This window comes from Lytechinus variegatus, chromosome 1 (genome assembly GCF_018143015.1).
Source record: "Lytechinus variegatus isolate NC3 chromosome 1, Lvar_3.0, whole genome shotgun sequence".
NCBI classification, from domain to species: domain Eukaryota; kingdom Metazoa; phylum Echinodermata; class Echinoidea; order Temnopleuroida; family Toxopneustidae; genus Lytechinus; species Lytechinus variegatus.
The window spans coordinates 66481289-66498505 of NC_054740.1; the positions used below are offsets into that span (position 1 = coordinate 66481289).

Consider the following 17217-nt stretch of genomic DNA (forward strand, 5'->3'; position numbering starts at 1 on the left):
ACAGAGATATTTCTTCACTTGAGCTTATTTATCTAAACCATTTAAGTTATTGTATAACTCAGAATAGAAAAATAATTGATTTCCTATTATGTTTTAAAGATGCAACATGAAAGTCAGTTCTGAAATATTGGAAAAAAAAACTCATTGCTTTTATGTTATTCAGCTGCATGTATTTCAATTTGTGCTTTATCATAATGGGGATGTATGTAATTTAATATGTGTCCCCAATGATATGATAAACACAATTTCTACATGTGTGCATTTTGTTGTTTCTTATGATGTACAATTGGTGTATATTGAGCATTTTTATTTGATGTTGAATGTATTTTTATGCAAAATTTTGTAAAGGGATACACAATTCGGCTTTCCAGCCGCTATAGATACCCTTGTTGTAGTAAGCCGTTTTAAATACATAAGTAGTATAAATATCTTTCGAGATCTATAAAAATTCCCTCAAATACTCTCAGGTTTAAAGCGTATCTTTAAACTTTGGGTACCCCCTCCCCCCATTACATGTACATGTAATTGTTCAAATTCATTGCTTGATTATAATAATGTGTGTGCCCTAAAGGATGCAAATGATATAGAATAAATTTACTGATACTACATCATAATTCATTTTGTTTTGGTGCCCAATCAATCTGTATATTAATTCCCTTCTTAAACAAGGAATTGGCAGAAAACTACAGGATGTATTCCTTTTTAAATTATAAACATTAAAAAATTACCAAGAGAGGATGCAAAGTTGAATTTCTAAGGGCTGAAAAAAATGCCAAATTCAGGGAATGATTTTCATGGAATCGTATTGCAATTGAATTTATGCTCATCTTTTTGATGCTCAACTTTTTTATGACTGCTACTGCTACATGGGAACTTTTCCATAGACCATACTGACATAGTTGAAAGCATGTCTCTTAAAACTGGGAATGCTGAACTAAAATTTGAGAAGTAAAATTATTCCCCACAAATGTGATTAAAATGGCAGTCAAAATCCAGCTACATGTATTTTCACTTTTGTAATATTGGAATTTTACAGGACAATCAAGTAATAATATTCGCATTACTGAACATTGACCAAAGCTTTCTACAGGCTTGAATTTACCCAGCTTGCCAAGTCAGTATGGGAATTGGGAATGTTATTTTTCATTTTCATTCCCATTCTACAATGTACATGGAAGAATAGGATGAGCTTGATTTCCTATCGAAAGGGAAACGGGGATCAATTCAAGGTGACAAGATAGAAAGAGAACTGGGATTTTTTTCACTAGGAAGTTTTGTTTTTACTCAGTACATGACCAGTGCTAAATCAAATATAGAGCACAGAAGATACAATAAAAAGATAGCTTATGAAATTTGAGTAATTTTGTCTCGGATTTACAACAAAATCAAATTAGAAAATTAACATTTTCCAAAGGCTGGTATATGTTATCATTACCACAAACCTCAGTTTAAAGGGGTAAGTTTTCCTGGCTGAATATAATATGATTTGAAAAGACATAGTGAAGTCAGACAAAGCAAAACACTGAAAATATCATCAAAATTGGACAAGGAATAACAACATTACAAAATTTACATTAAAAGTGGTAGAGCACTAAAACATGATTCAAATAAAATGACGTGAGGAAAGGGAAAGTACGGACATCACGTAATCAGCCAACCTATTGAATATTCATGATGGTGCACTGCATTTGTTCTCACAAAATGTTGCCAAATTTGAAAATCCATTGATTGTCAGATTTTGATGACATATTCAGCATTTTGCTCAATGAATTTTACTTTAGCCTTGAGTACCAATTTAAGTCAGATGGGTTTCAATTGAGCTTCATAAAACTATAAAAGAGGTCACGATTATAACAAAAAAAAATTAAAAATCCTTATCCCATAGAGAAGCTCCATACTGTTGAGAGTTCTTGACGCGTTGCAGGCTGCTCCAACAAAGAAAAAATAACTTTAGCGATATTAGTTATAATTTAATTTGATGCCTTCATAGTTATTTTAGTTTAATAACCTGTATTTCAAATATTTTAGCAATATTGCATAGTCCATTACCTATATTCTTGTACAAACTAAGTTCCTGAATATGATCTATATTCTAAACATCAAAATTTAAACAGAATCAAGCCAGACTCGACTCATAGTTTCATTTCTTTGGTTTCTTAGTACCCATACTTTGCAATACATGTAAAATATACGTACCAACCGACGATGAATGGTAAAGCATACACGATACAGGTAGTTCCTTTACCACCATGGCAATTAAAAGAGATATGTATAGGCCTACAAATCCATGTACTTCCTATGAGGAAGGAAACCACATTGTCTGACAGTGTGAGGTGTCAGAACCACAAACAGATTATTGCACAATTACAGTTTAAAGTTTAGCCAACGATTCACCGTAAGACAGGATGATGCACATTTACCATTTACACTTTCCAGTTCTGGTGTTGTAGACCATGGAGGTATCAACTCCTAACATGCCATTGCATTAAAAAATAGTGGATTTTCTTTTTGGTATTTAGGAAAATATGGAAAAGGCTCGCTTCATATGAATGATTGAAAATCAATCCATACACACAATACAAAAAGCACTGTTGTTTTGCCAAGCCTGTCCTGCCAGCATTAGAGAAAAAATGAATTATTACGATTATAATACATATTTACAATTGCATGAAAAATGTTTCTGTGGAGATAGACTATAGACCTGTCATAATTCAAAGGTCTATTTCAGGAAAAAAAAATCTACAGTGTATTATGTCATCAGGGCCAAATCTTAAATTTTTTCAGTTTTTTTTTTTTTGATCGGTGAAAGACAGTGACTTTTAGAGGGAGAACGGTGAACCGCTAAAATGATGAAATACACAAGAAATTGAGTGTGACCAAACATTATGAACATCAACCGTTTTAAGGGCTATATTTCCTTTAGATATATGGCCAAGGCCTACATGTACATCAAAACTTTCACACGATACTGCTTTCAAGTTTCAAACCTTAAATCAACCAAGAAGAGCTATGGACCTACATTTCTTGCTTGAAATATATCAGCATGTAAAATTGTAATCCCGGTGCACGGGTGCAGCTACGGTGTTTCATAGCCTAATGGTTCCTATAGCTACTCCACTAGAAGTTGCAAACAGATCAAAATGACGGTGTGCCCACACATGCTCTCATTCTAGATTTGTATTTCATAACATGGCAATGTATAAGGTACAGTATACAGTATATGATACAAGAATACAGGCATATTTCAACTTCAAATGGAATCAAAAATTTTGAAGCAAGTATATAACTATAGTGAAGGTGTCTGGAAAAAGACTCAGCAGTTGAGAAGCAGGGACTAAATGAATAGATACATACAGACAAGAGAAAAAGCTAACAGGAAAACAAGAGAAAACATGTGACTTTCTAGGCAATATTTTGAAACTGGTCCAGCTGAAGAAGATAGATTCCAGTAATCCCACGCAGAACATTGTTTACTTTCTTGTCGAAAGCATGTTCGAACTATACACAACATGTACACACTATGTACTCAAAGGACATGAAAGTTTATATAAGTTAATTACCTTATAAAATAACTGTTACCTATGTGGGCCATTCCGGTTAAGGAGAGAAAACGGCAAGGTCAAAATCAAGCCCCTCCCCAAAAAATATATATCAACTTAGGAAATTTGTAGTGAGTGAATTATTATTCACTAGTCCTGTAGAGATAGCAGTAATAACTTCAAGACGCAATTTTTTTTCATTGTTGAGAATTTTACGATTTAAGTATGAATTTCTCCAAAAAATGTACTGAAAATTTGGACAAACAAAATATATACTTAAACAAACTAGAATAAAACAAAAATAAAGACAAATGTGATGGAGTTGGATTACCATAAAGAAGTCCGATGTGTATGTTTGTTGATAATTCCAAATAAATTGTTGACATGTTTTACGTTTCAGAAATATTGCCGTTTGAAAAACTAGTATTGAGACGTTACAGTGTCCGTCCCCTGATATTAGATTCATTAATCTCTTATCATATCGAGCCTTTAAATGATCTTGTCATTCTTAACCTTATCATATTATACACTCATGTGGACTCTTTCAATCCCATATGGTATGATCAGATATTCCATGCACGAGAGATATGAAAATGTACTTTAAAAAATCTGATATTTTTGTCCGTCCACTTCGTAACGTCCCAACTTTCAAGTTTTTACCAAACACACGATATGAGATTCATCTCAAAAGTTCTTGAGCACGTGCGCCGGTCAACTCTCTTCATACATATACAAAGTTTTCCATATGTGTTTCCAGCCACGTAGTCCCAAGGTGAAAAAAAGCATGTCCGTCCTCTCAATCTGTTTGCCGTAACGTCTAAACTTTTGTGCTTTGTCTTGGGTGATTGTTGTGTTTTGGTGTTGATTTATCGTATTTTGTCGCGGTGTGGTTATTGATTAGTGATATTTTTCCGTCCTACCATCATTTCTAAACGTATTTGTAAAGATATCCAATGATTTTCTTTCTTTATTAGAATATAAATTGCATTTACTTGAATATATGTTTTCAAAATACGACGACCTAAATATTGATGATTATTACAAATATTAAGGTTAAATCTACGTAATTCTACAAATGACCGGGAATGTAGTAATCAAGAGATGTAGTCTTGTTGGGAGTTACATTCTGAACACACAAATAAAAGAAATTATATATAGGTAAGGAGATAATCCGGAAAATTTTTCAGATATTATGACGACGTTACTCATTTAATGTGGACATGATTTGAGGGTGTCCACCGTCGCGTCTCAATCTAAAACAGTTTACTTACATGCATAATCGGTACTTTTATTGAATTCTGATCTACAATCATATCTAGTTGGCAAGATTATCAAATTCTTATCCTTCATAATGCTGCAAAATAAAGCAAGAAATTTTCTTACCTTTTTTGCCATGCTTCACCTTCGCTAGGACGTTATTCTGAATCACAAAGACATGTCCAATATTTTATCCAATAACGTCCAAATTGTAAAAACGGCACATCGTACATTATCTACTCTTTTATGGATATAAAGTTGTATTTCAATAATAAATCTTACGACTGCCCATACCTTCCGAGATACTTAAAAATGTTTTATCAATTTTTCATGTATAAAAATGATGTAAAAGGCATTAGAACGAACTCGACGTTATGATTTTCATGAGGACAATGTAGAATTAAATGTCTGCAATATCGTCCTCGTAACAATGATATATTTTACCGTATTTAGTTTTATATATATTTAAAAAACATATCAAAATCTTCTAATCGTTCTCAGAAAAAAAGTTTAAATCACAATCAGGCTTTACGTTTATAAAGTGATCACTGTACATAATGTTTATGGCTGCTCTCTTAACTTTAGACGTTATGATTTCAAAAGACAATGTCTTCCGTAACGTCGCACGACTTTTTACACCATAATTTGTTGGTGGTGATTCTTTAGGTTTAGGTGGTTGTTTTATTCACATGAATTCATGAAATAGTGCTCTTACAAGCAAATTTGATGTTCTGTTTTAGATTAAAAAAGTATCAAAAGATACAAAAACTAAAAATTAGACGTTACGACATTGACAAAACTATATCGCATATATAATGTTAAAAATGCTTGAAATTGTCTTTATTTTCATTTTCTTTTTACCTCGCAATAAACTAGTATTCAAGAGTTGAAAAAAAAGAAAAATAATAATTTAGGCATGCAGTAGTAGCAAGCGATGCACGATGAGACAAGTGTCCTTTTATGACGTTATTTATTCTTCTTAATATTCCACAATGTCTCATAATAACAAATCCAGGATTTTTGGAAAGTGGCGGCTAACTTTTTTGACATCGAGGGCTGCGAAACGGGAAGTGGGGGGGGGGGGGGTCGACCATGCAAAAAATCACAATTTGATTTTTTTTCTGATGGGATAAAGCCATCCCAGCCCTCCCCCCGTTCTGGGACCCATGGTATCAGCAGCGGTTTGGATTTAGGTGCCCAAATTATGTCAATTTCAAGAAATGCTTTTTACGATCATTCGTTTTTCAATTTTTTTTATGAACATTCATTAGAATTTAGGGCCTATATTTCCTTTTAAAAATATTCATAAGTTTCCTCCCCAATATACCCGATATTAAAATTCTGCAAATCGAAAAAAGGTGTTTTTTGTGTGGCCAATGTTGTAATTCGAATTGTGACAGAATTCCATTTTCTTCTCTTTTGACAATAAAATTATAATGTTGCTGTAATCAAATGCATTTTATTTTTTTTATTTTGGATTTGGAAACAAATGTATTGAATAATCACATTTTAATGGTTCGCTACCTAAAAAGATATTTTATACGGTTTCATTTGTTGCTGAATGTCCCATACGGCAGATCCGGATATGAGAAGGGGTTCAAACTAATGACTTCCCAACTAACAAAATTGATATATTTTGATGTTCTAAAAACTATTCAAGTTGGCTTTTTTGACGTTTAGTGAAAACATTTTATGGGCGTCAAAATGTGGTAAGTTTTAGACGGTTTAAACACCTTTTTTAAACGTTAGAATACCCCCCCCCAAAAAAAAACCCTTTATAAACCTTTCGGAAGTTCGATGAGATGATGATGATTGATGGTGATGATGATAATTACAATGAAGGTAACAATGTCGCACAATGAAGATCAGATTAATGGTCGTAATGACAAGAATGATGTGAAATCATTTTAACAAGCTTTCTGCCTTTTTATTGCATCCCCGATTTTCTATCAATTATCTTTCAATTTGTATAAATAATTATGTGCCAACAAATAATATCACTTTTGTTTTAATTTATTAAAATTTTGTCAGATGATTATTTTATCACCCAGTACTTTTAATGAATTTGAAATAAATGCTGAATTGATATTGACAACTCATTGTAGCATGAATAATGCATTACGCAATAAAAAAAGATGGTTCATTGAGGGCAGAAATTCTGTCAAAGGATGCATAAACGATACAAGACTCAAAATTATTTTTTTTAAAAAGACACATCACGCGAGAATTTGTACCTATTATTATTTTCTTCTCCATAATTTCATTCAAGGATTTCATCATGAAATCGTTATTTAAAAAAAAGACACATCACGCGAGACATTTTTTCCTTTTATTATTTTCTTTTCCATAATCTCCTCACAGAATATGTCTAAAATATAACACAACAACAATCAATCAAAACGTTCACAACCTAATAATAATAAAAAAAATAATTCTTATCAAGCGCTTTTTCAAAGGTTGAAAAGTACATATACATCAGACATTAAAAATAAATTGATTAGATGTAACTACGTTATTTTGATATTGTTCCAATTTTCAATCAAATTTATTTGTTTATTCTATACATTATATTTCATTACTAAGTTTTAGTTCTTTCATTCAAGTTTATCTATTTCAATTTTATGATTATCAATTCTGCCCGAGACTCCCCGTAATGTTACCGTGTCATTAATTTGCGTTCAAACAGTCACATCGTTTGTAAAGCCGAGAAAATTTCCTTTTCTTTTATTTGAAAATTTGTTCCTTCATTAGCACCGTAACGTCTCAACAGTGGACACGCGAATTGTCTTCACAACTGCGAAGAATTGGTGCACAAAACTCGATGTTTCAGTCTTTTATTTACTAGTATTTCATCAAAGATCAGAGATGTTTGTCATTTAAAGGCATTTTCAAGTCATATTTTGAAATTATGCAATTGATTTCGATATCGCTTAGAGTAACGTCCCAACAGACCGGCGTATCGAAGATTGCGCTTGCGACTGAGCTTGGCAGCGCAAACTAGTGCTTCAGTCACCTCCAAGTTTTTTCTACGATCGACTTTATGCATAAAAACAACGGAAATCATCCTTATTTATTCATTTTTATGCATGTCCACTCGGGAAGAGTAACGTCTCAACATTTTTAGAAATCAGGTGATATTGTGAAATTGACATGCCAGCTTATCTTTTCCATATCTGAACCAGTTTACCAATGTGTTAGCCCATCTAAAACACATGAAAAATCAAGCCTAGCGAGTACTTTATTTTTCGACCCCTTTGTCCAAGTCTTAACCGGAATGGCCCATTTACACATTGACTCGGCTCGGGTGTTGAATCCGCGAGCCGGGTTGAACACTGCGAAGAAGGGATCAGAGATCGCGTTTATACGTACATATAAAAAGGCGAGTTCAACACGGCTCGCGGATCTCGAACGGAAGAAGAATTATGACGTCGCAAATTAAACGCGGGAAATTCACCGCCGGAATCGAATCTTGTCCGTGCGAACAACAACAATGCCAAAAGTGAAAGCGCGCGCAGTGACCTGGTCAAGAGAGTTCGACACGGCTTTCTGTTTACACACAAAAAAATTGCAGAGTCTGACTCGGCTCGCGGGTTGAAACCTACGATTTTGGTGGATCAAAAAAGCCGTGTTCGACACGGCTCGCGGATCACACTGATCGCGTTTACACAGCATAAAATTGCCGTGTTGAGCACGGCTCGCGTGTCGAACCCCCGAGCCGTGTCACTGTGTAAACACGGTATGAGATCACCACATGTGCTTTCCTTGAAAACTGCTTCAAGCTGTAGCTGCAAATGCTGCATTGAAAATAGAACATAACTGTTGCTTTTCTAATTCCTCAGGGCATAATTTTGTATACAGATGCATGTATCTACACACTTCTGTTATTGGTCTATAATATCTTACTATGATGTTCAATCATGGCTTTGATTGTAGCTATTGACTCCTCTTTATTGATAAAGACCTTTGTGTCCATGATCAATAGAGTTTTGTAACAGATCCCCAATAAAGCCCCTTTATTCACCTGTCTTTCATGAGGTCTATTGTTGCCATAATCTGTTGGTTAATGGTCTCTTAAAATCAAAAATCTTTGTCAGCTCTTTGTGTTTGCTTGTCAAAACTTGAGCTTATAGCCTTTTCTTTACATGTATGTCATCAAAACCATGTTCACATTTTTACACTATGACCCATGTTACACATGCCTCAAAAGTGGACTGAAGTCGGCCCCCTTTTCATGAAGCCAGAATGATGCGTGCTCGGACCAATTCCCCCTCTTGATGTGGTTTGAAGCCAGCCTCAGTTCAACTATTTGTATGTGTACATGTAACACCAAAGTGGACTTGGGTCAGCTTATACCCCTTTCATAAACCCAATTATGCAGCTAATAGCAGTGTAATTTGGTCGTAAAATCGGAGGAGGACCAGAGTTACCTACATGTATATAATCTGATTACTGAATATGTCCCACAAAGGAATCTCCGTTCTTCTAGCCAGAATTTATTAACTGTACCAACATCTAAAACATGTTCGTTTGGTGATCGCGATGCCTTTCAGTTAGCAGCACCTGTACTATGGAATTAACTGCCTAATAATCTGAGGGCCATGACATGTACTTCCACCTTTCTCAAATCTTTTAAAAACGTACTTGTTCTCATGTTAGATTATTTGGTTTAGGATAGGTATGTTGCAATGTTTTGTTAATCTTTCATTTAGTATTTATGTATTTTATTCTAAGTATACATGTACCTGTATAACTTAATTACCTCCTTTGTAAAGCGCATAGAGATTCCGTAGAAATGCGCTATATAAGCATCTACTATTATTACTATTATCAATCAGAAGCAGGATTTCAAGGGATACTCTGCGCTGAAGATGTTTATATGTAAATACATAGCGTAAGATTCACAGAGCAAACCGCTGAAAACATGATCAAAATCAGATAACAAATAACGAAGTTATTGAATTTCAAAGATTTGCATTATTCCGGTGAAAAAGTTCTAGGCATGTCTTCATAAATATTCATTAGGTGGGCTGAAGATGTCACATCCCCACTTTCCTCTTTCTTATGTTATTACATGAAATCGTAATTGTTTCATTTTCTCATAAATGTGTAACTTATGATGAAAGTTGCAGCAATAAATATAAACTAATGCACTTATATCAGTTGTAAATCCAATTATTTTAGTTCTTGGTAGAAATTTTTTTGAATAAACCTAATTTCATATTTTTGATAAAAAACAAAGAATAAGTGCCGGATATGACATCATCAGCCCACCTAATATTATTCACCAAGACATGCCTAGAACTGTTTCACCGGAATAGTGCAAATCTTTGCAAATTCTGATTCTGACCAAATTTTCAGCATCCCGCTTTGTGAATTTTACTCAATTTATTGAGAAATAAATATCTTCAGCCTGTAGCATCCCCTTTTAATACAAAATCTATTAAAAATCAGAGCTCTGCAAATTTTCAGGACTATAACATTGTACAGTATTGATCATGCCACCCTGCTTCCTCTCCTTCCGACTGCACAAGATTGTACACTTCCAGTTCCAACCCAAAGTGGTTTCCATTTTATAGCATAGGCCTACACTGAAAATGCATGCACAAATCAGGGAGTTATATTCTCTCTGGACAAACCATATATATTCAGCTTTGATGTTCATTTCACATCCTGTCTACATGTAGATTCTGGGCATAAACAAAACCAGACACTAACAGCACTCTGCACCAAACACCACCATTAATCACTGCGTCTATAGACACAGAGCCATAAATAAGTACACATTACAGTACTTTCTCTTGACTAAATTAATAGGCTTATATGATGGGACACAGGTATTGCAAATATCTATCTATCTACATTGTATTGGCAAACTACTAAATGTGGGCTGACATTCCATTAGGAAATGGGCCGAGGTAGATGTGACAAACCAACCTCACCCTTTTTAATAATTGCTGGGCCAAATTCATAACTGATCATACTTTCATTCTGAAGTCCACATCAGGAGGTTTAGGTTTTAATCTCCAAAAGATTGTTTTTTAAACTAAATCAAATTTGACTGTGCAGATTATCAGCCCTTCTGTTTCGAACCAAATCTAGTCCTACAATGTAACTTACAGAGCATCTTGGGAATCCCCCCCCCCCCTCCTTCTTCATTCTTTAGTTGAGCTAATAAACATGGCAAGGCCACAGGAATAATCATGAAAATTGCTCCTCGGAGAAATACAAAATACAAAGAAATTACAATTTTTGTTCTCCAGATATTGCACACATGCACATATATACACTCTCATACACATTTTTGTAATTTAACTCTTACAGGATTTGTCCCAAGATATAATCACAGATTTCACAAATGCAAACAATGGAAGTTCAGACCGAAATCTCCATAAATCAGGATGATTATGCATGAGCAATCTTGAAAAGCCGAAAACCAAATAAAGGAGCTGAAAGCCAAGAATGTATATTTTGTAAGGGTACCAGCAGACTTAAGTGTATACTGTCTTGGTGCTTCAAGAAATCAAGATCCAAGATAAACAACCATTTCTTGTTCAAAACTGACATGTCTTATCTTATTTGTAGTATGTATAAGGTAATTGGTATGTGTCCATTGGTCCCATGGACACAATTTTCCCCCAGCTTCATACTGGGAAATTTAATCAAAACTGACGTTAAAAGCCATCAAATTATATTTAAAAAGAGAAAGAAAATTGAGAAATCCTGCTCTGTAATTTTACTCAGAATACAAGTATGGTGCCATATGGTTGACTAAAGGTTTGAAAATGAAATATTCGAAAGTTTAGTTCTTACTTAAAATTCTGGTACCTGTAGTTGATTTCCATAGTCTTTGATGACAATGAATTTCTATAAACCTAAATATCTTTTCATTATATGTTGAAAAATCTCTGGTGGGCACTGGTAAAAATACAAACACTGTTATGAGTGGTGCCAAGTCATGACCGATGCTCAGTCAGTAGTGAAGTATGAGGTTTTTGTTATTACCGTGCAAACAAACTCTGCCTGCAGATGGCCACCTTTTCCCACCGTGCACATACACAGTGCATTGTGCATATATGGGTATTTGAAAGTTCTCCATGAATGCAGACCTCTAACAATGAGAAACAACCTATTTTAAAAGTTGTTTTCTTAACTTTCAACTTGTATTGTGTCTCAAAGGTGAACCATCCAAGTATAAAACTCTTTGAGGAAGTTCTACAGTTATTGAAACCCATGTCGTTTTCTTTAAAAAGAACTTTGTACTTATGGTTCAGGTGGAGGCCAAATGTAATAAAAGTAAATAACTTGTACATGACCATGTAGGCCAGGTGATTACTTTTCCCCCTTTTTTATTTGAAGTTTATCATAATGAACATCATCAACTGAAACTTAATGTTTTATAATGCTTATTTAAAGTTAAATTTTTAGGTGTGCAGATATGTGGCTCCTTTATACTTGAGGGAAATGAATTTAGCCTGCGACCAAGGTACGAGTATGCAATTAAAGATAAATTCCAGTTCTGGTAACAATCTCAAAATGACTTTTTACAGAATCTAATATAATGACCACTCAAGTGTCTGTTTGTATGAATAAAAAATATGTGCTAAAGGATTCTGGAAGAAATTGTGTAATTGCTGAGAAATAAGCAAAATAAGCGTGGATTCGGTCACTTCCGACGGGTCTTTATTCCAGCAATAATAAAACACTGTCCCACGTGTGCCTATCTGTGTTGGTGATCTTCAGTGTGAACATTTTTCAGCGTAGATTTCCAGATTTCACAAAGTTCAGTTTATGTAACTGTACCAGATCTAGATCCTCGATGTTATATTGACAATTAAGCCTGGTTTTACAGACTTTCTCATGAAATCAGTGTTTACTGCAACTACTGGCATTTCTCTTTTAAGGTCAAGTCCATCCCAGAAAAATGTTGATTCGAATAAATAGAGAAAAATCAAACTAGCATAATGCTAAAAATTTGATCAAACTTGGATGTAAAATAAGAAAATTATGGCATTTTAAAGTTTCACTTATTTTTCACAAAACAGTTATATGCACAACTTTATAAATAGTGACATGAAAATGAGTTGATGATGTCACTCACTATTTCTTTTGTTTTTTTATTGTCTGAATTGTATACAATTTTTCATTTTTCATAGATTTGACAACAAGGGCCAACTTGACTGACCCATATAGTATTAAAATAATGTTAATTCCACAAGTTCAGGGTAGAATACATCATTGTTTCACTTGACAATGAGGTAAAAAATTAGAATATGCAGTATTTCATACAATAAAATACAAAAGAAATAGTGAGTGGATGATGTCATCAGTCTCCTCATTTGCATACTGACAAGGATGTGCATATAACTGTTCTGTGAAATTAAGCAAAATTTTAAAATATCATAACTTTCTTATTTTACATCCCATTTTGATGAAATTTTCAGTGCTATGCTCGTTACATTTTTCTTATTCAGATCGACTTTTTGTTAGGGTGGACTTGTTCTTTAACAATATAGTGTATGAGGAACTGAAGTGGCTACCCTGGGTAAATATACCATTACTATCATTATTGAAGTGACTGAGCATAATAATCAAGCACTTATCCACTAGATCAAGGAAACATAAACAAAAGCAATCATCCATGCATTGCCAAACACATTTCACCACTATATGGTGGTTTGAGAACAGACATAATTTGTTGTCGGTCCATGGTTTGATCAAGGAGGGTGGTAACTTTTTGGTTTGAGAGGACATGGATGCTTCGCATCTCGCACGACATGGTACCGCCAACCCGTAATATCATGAGTCAACACATATTCAAAGTAACCAATTACTGGTCATCATCTATGCTTATTTTTCTTTTAACTTGACCGAGAACAGGGATGAATGATAATGAATATTGTATTTTTGCATCAATTATACTTATTTCAGAAAAAAAATCTTACAAAGTTAATTGATGGTCAAATTCCTATGAACCCTCAGCCATATGGTTTGTGTTATGTAGCTTGCACGAGGGGATGTTAATTTTTTTAGTAATTCATGGCTTGTTTTAGTTTTTTACAATTTAAAATCATAAGACCATCACAAATTGTGAATTCTCATCATGTGAACTGCACTTAGGAAAGCTTCCCTGCCTTCGTTATTGTACATATGACATGAGGTGGGGATCGAATCCTGGCTTTTTCAAACATGTTACAACTGAAAAGTATTTTTGTCTTGCTGCTCTCTGACAGACCATCAACTACAATTGTCATCTCCATTTCAATTTCCTGATGACAATTTCTTTATTTTAACTCTTAACATGCCACGCACACTACTAACCCAATGCCACAGTGCTAATCCGATGCTACATGTAATCCCCTGTGCCAGCCACAAAACCCCCCTGTGCCACATTGATTTTGGGATCACGAGTCGTATTCACTCCTTTCAATAGTCATGATTACAATTGCTTGTAACTCTCTAACGATTAGTTTATCCACAAAATATTGTGTAGTAAAGTTGTAGGAAATTTCATACCCCTTATAATGGTGTCCTCATTATATGGATTGGTTATTATCTTTACCGCTAAAATATGAGTTGTATCAAGTAGTACCATTTCGTGGAGTGTTTTGTATGGATAAAAAATCTAGATCTCTTCCCACTCAGAGGCGGAGCCATATCTTGTAAAATATGTAGAATTGCTCGAAAAAGTCGAATGTAAACAGCGTAAGTTGATCTGTCAGAAAGCAGAGTTCGCACTGCACACAATAGTGCTAATTACGGCGTGTGTGCGATGCGCAATACAATGCAAAACGGCGTAACAATGATTGTAATTCCGAATGTGCGCTGTCATGCACGAAGCAGGCGAGGGTAGGAAACAATGCAAGCACAAAGCAGTCAATAGTAGGCGTGCGAGCACGAGTGTGGCATGTTATAGTAGGATACGTAGCGTGCACGAAGCACTCAATGAGTTAATACAAAAGAACTTGGATTCCAAATACTTGATTGAAGAATCAATGTGAGAGGGTGTTTTTGTTTGTTTTTCTCATATTCTTTCAATCTCTTGTCTTCTTAATCATTTTCTTCCCTATCCATTCCATTCCATGTCAATTGTCATGTCATTGAGCTCTCACTCTCAGCCGCCACGCCAGAGGCGGAGCTCGGAGTCGGAGCTAAGCGACGCCCTCGGGAACTGTACCTGCTACCAGCCGGTAGTGCAGTGGTAACGGCAACCAGTATACCACCACCACCATGACCACTGCACTACCAGCCGGTAGTGCGGGTGCGTGGTACGAGGACAGAAATTGATAAATTAATGACACCAAGAAATAACAATTACTCTCGTCTACTATTGTAATAAGGTTCATGCATCATGCCCATTGTCAGATCTAAAAAAAAAAAATACTTACCTGGTCTAACTACGGAATTCCACAAAGAGTTTGTCCACCTGTCTCAGCTCAGCCACACAGTCTCGATGCGACAAAGTCGTTTCGGCAAGTCATCACTGTTGTCGATCGGATCGGGCGGGCGCGGGAGAGAGCGAGCTCCTTATCCTCGTGCGGCAGGAATGCATGCAGCAAAGATCGAGAGCAACAACATAAGTTTTTTCTGCTCTCCGCTGTTATTGTACCGCTACCGGTACCGGTACAATTTTGATGGCGCTCTTTGTAAAATATTGAGTTGTGCCATTGAGATCCTGGATGGAGGAATGAGGGATAACAGTGACGGTAACATCAGAGAGGTGATGAGAGTTTACACTTAGAAAAAAATCCTGTAAAATTATATATTTGTAATATCCTGAAGATTTTTCCACATTTTAACATTGGTACAGATCCATTCAAGCAAATGACGATATAACTGTCGAAAAATATTTCCGCTTGAGTGAGCACCACTTACTTTTGAAGAGTTAGTGAAAAAATGATTTGCGCAGAATTTTGAAATAGTTATGCGAATAAAAGTAGACCTTAATCGTGAAGAACAAGTGGAATTTAGCTAGTAAAATTGATTTGACGATAATTATATTTTACCTTTTTTAACTCTTACTTCGAAGTGCTAATCATTTTCAAGTTTGGTAAAAGTGTGGAGAAACAAGTATTAAATAAAAAATGAAATTATGTGAACCCACTTTAATTGATAGAAACTTAGTGAAAAGTGCTGGAGATGTCCGATATAGAATTTTGTTCAGATTCAGTTATGTCCTCAGATCCAGCTGGCACAAAAAGGGTAAAAGTTGTGCTTACTAAGTGTTGAAATTTCACTTTGGGTGGCAAAATTGTTACAAAATGCTTGAATGTATCCGTTTTATTTCAATTGACTAAAAGTGCAAGGGAAATGTGTGATAAATGTTAAACAGGGTAAGTTCGATTTCGCCCTTTCCCCTTGACACAGCGTAAAAACAACCATTTGTGAGCAAACAGATTTCTGAGAGCTTTACCAAAATGAACAGTGCTCACTCAAGTGTAACATTCTGTCAAAAATTCTACTCATTGGATAGACGAGACCCAAACCTAAGATTATATATGAAAAAATACCCATATGTTGTATAATCTTTAATTCCAAGGGCTTTTTCAAAGTGTAAACTTTTTTGATACGCACTGTAGTCCCCTGCATGTCATTGTCAATCCCTCAAGTCCGTCGATTATTGTTCAAACTTTTAATCCAAATATTCAAACAAATAGTTGTGTAAACTATTAATCAAGTTTAAAATTGTTTAAAAGTTTAAACAATTATTAGAGTGACGGTCTAAGCAGTGTTTCCAAAGTACTGAGTGCTTTGTTCTTCCAACATAATTTATTCTTTTGTATCTTATTTGATATTATTTTAATTCGTCTTCTCCCTTCACTGCTTTACTCTGCAAGATAATCTTTACTCAAACTAATTTCTTTTTTTTAGAATGGGAACATGTTTTTACACACATGTACGATCAAATTATGATTTTCATATAAAACGAAAAGTGAAAGTGGGTTCATAACATCTCATCATCCTATCTAATGAAAATTCATGACAGCATGTATTTAACTGTTTTCCACAATATTGCCCAAATTTTAAAATTCAATTTCTTAATTACTTCAAGGGCATAGGCTGGTTTGAGCAATGGGAGGTGCACATCCTGGGGAGATGGAACTAAAGTTTGAAAAATCAGCTGTTGAAAGCAGAAGAAGGGGTACAAATTTCGTTTTGCTTGCCAGTGTCGAAACTCCTCTGCCTCAGAGGGAGGGTGCACCCCAGCCTATATGCCCTTGTAATTGAGTGAGGGAGGGCTGATGAGCTGATGAACGTGAGAGCTTGTGAACATGAGTTGAGTGTGAGAGGGTGTGTACAGGAGCTGAGTGTGGGAGGGTACGCACAGGAGCTGATTGTGTGTGGAAGGGTACGCACAGGAGCTGATTAAGTGTGGAAGGGCCGTACGCACAGGAGCTGATTGAGTGTGGAAGGGTGTGCACAG

General features: G+C 35.1%; 1 protein-coding gene across 1 annotated transcript in view; it reads right to left on the reverse strand.

Annotated features, from left to right (window-relative positions):
- LOC121420241 (rho GTPase-activating protein 18-like) overlaps window positions 1–15347 on the reverse strand; it is a 122304-nt gene extending 106957 nt beyond the window's left edge. The window contains exon 1 of the mRNA XM_041614815.1: window positions 15182–15347. The gene's annotated coding sequence lies outside the window, so the exon portion shown is untranslated. The remainder of the gene's footprint in view (window positions 1–15181) is intronic.
- Window positions 15348–17217: the final 1870 nt, after the last annotated feature.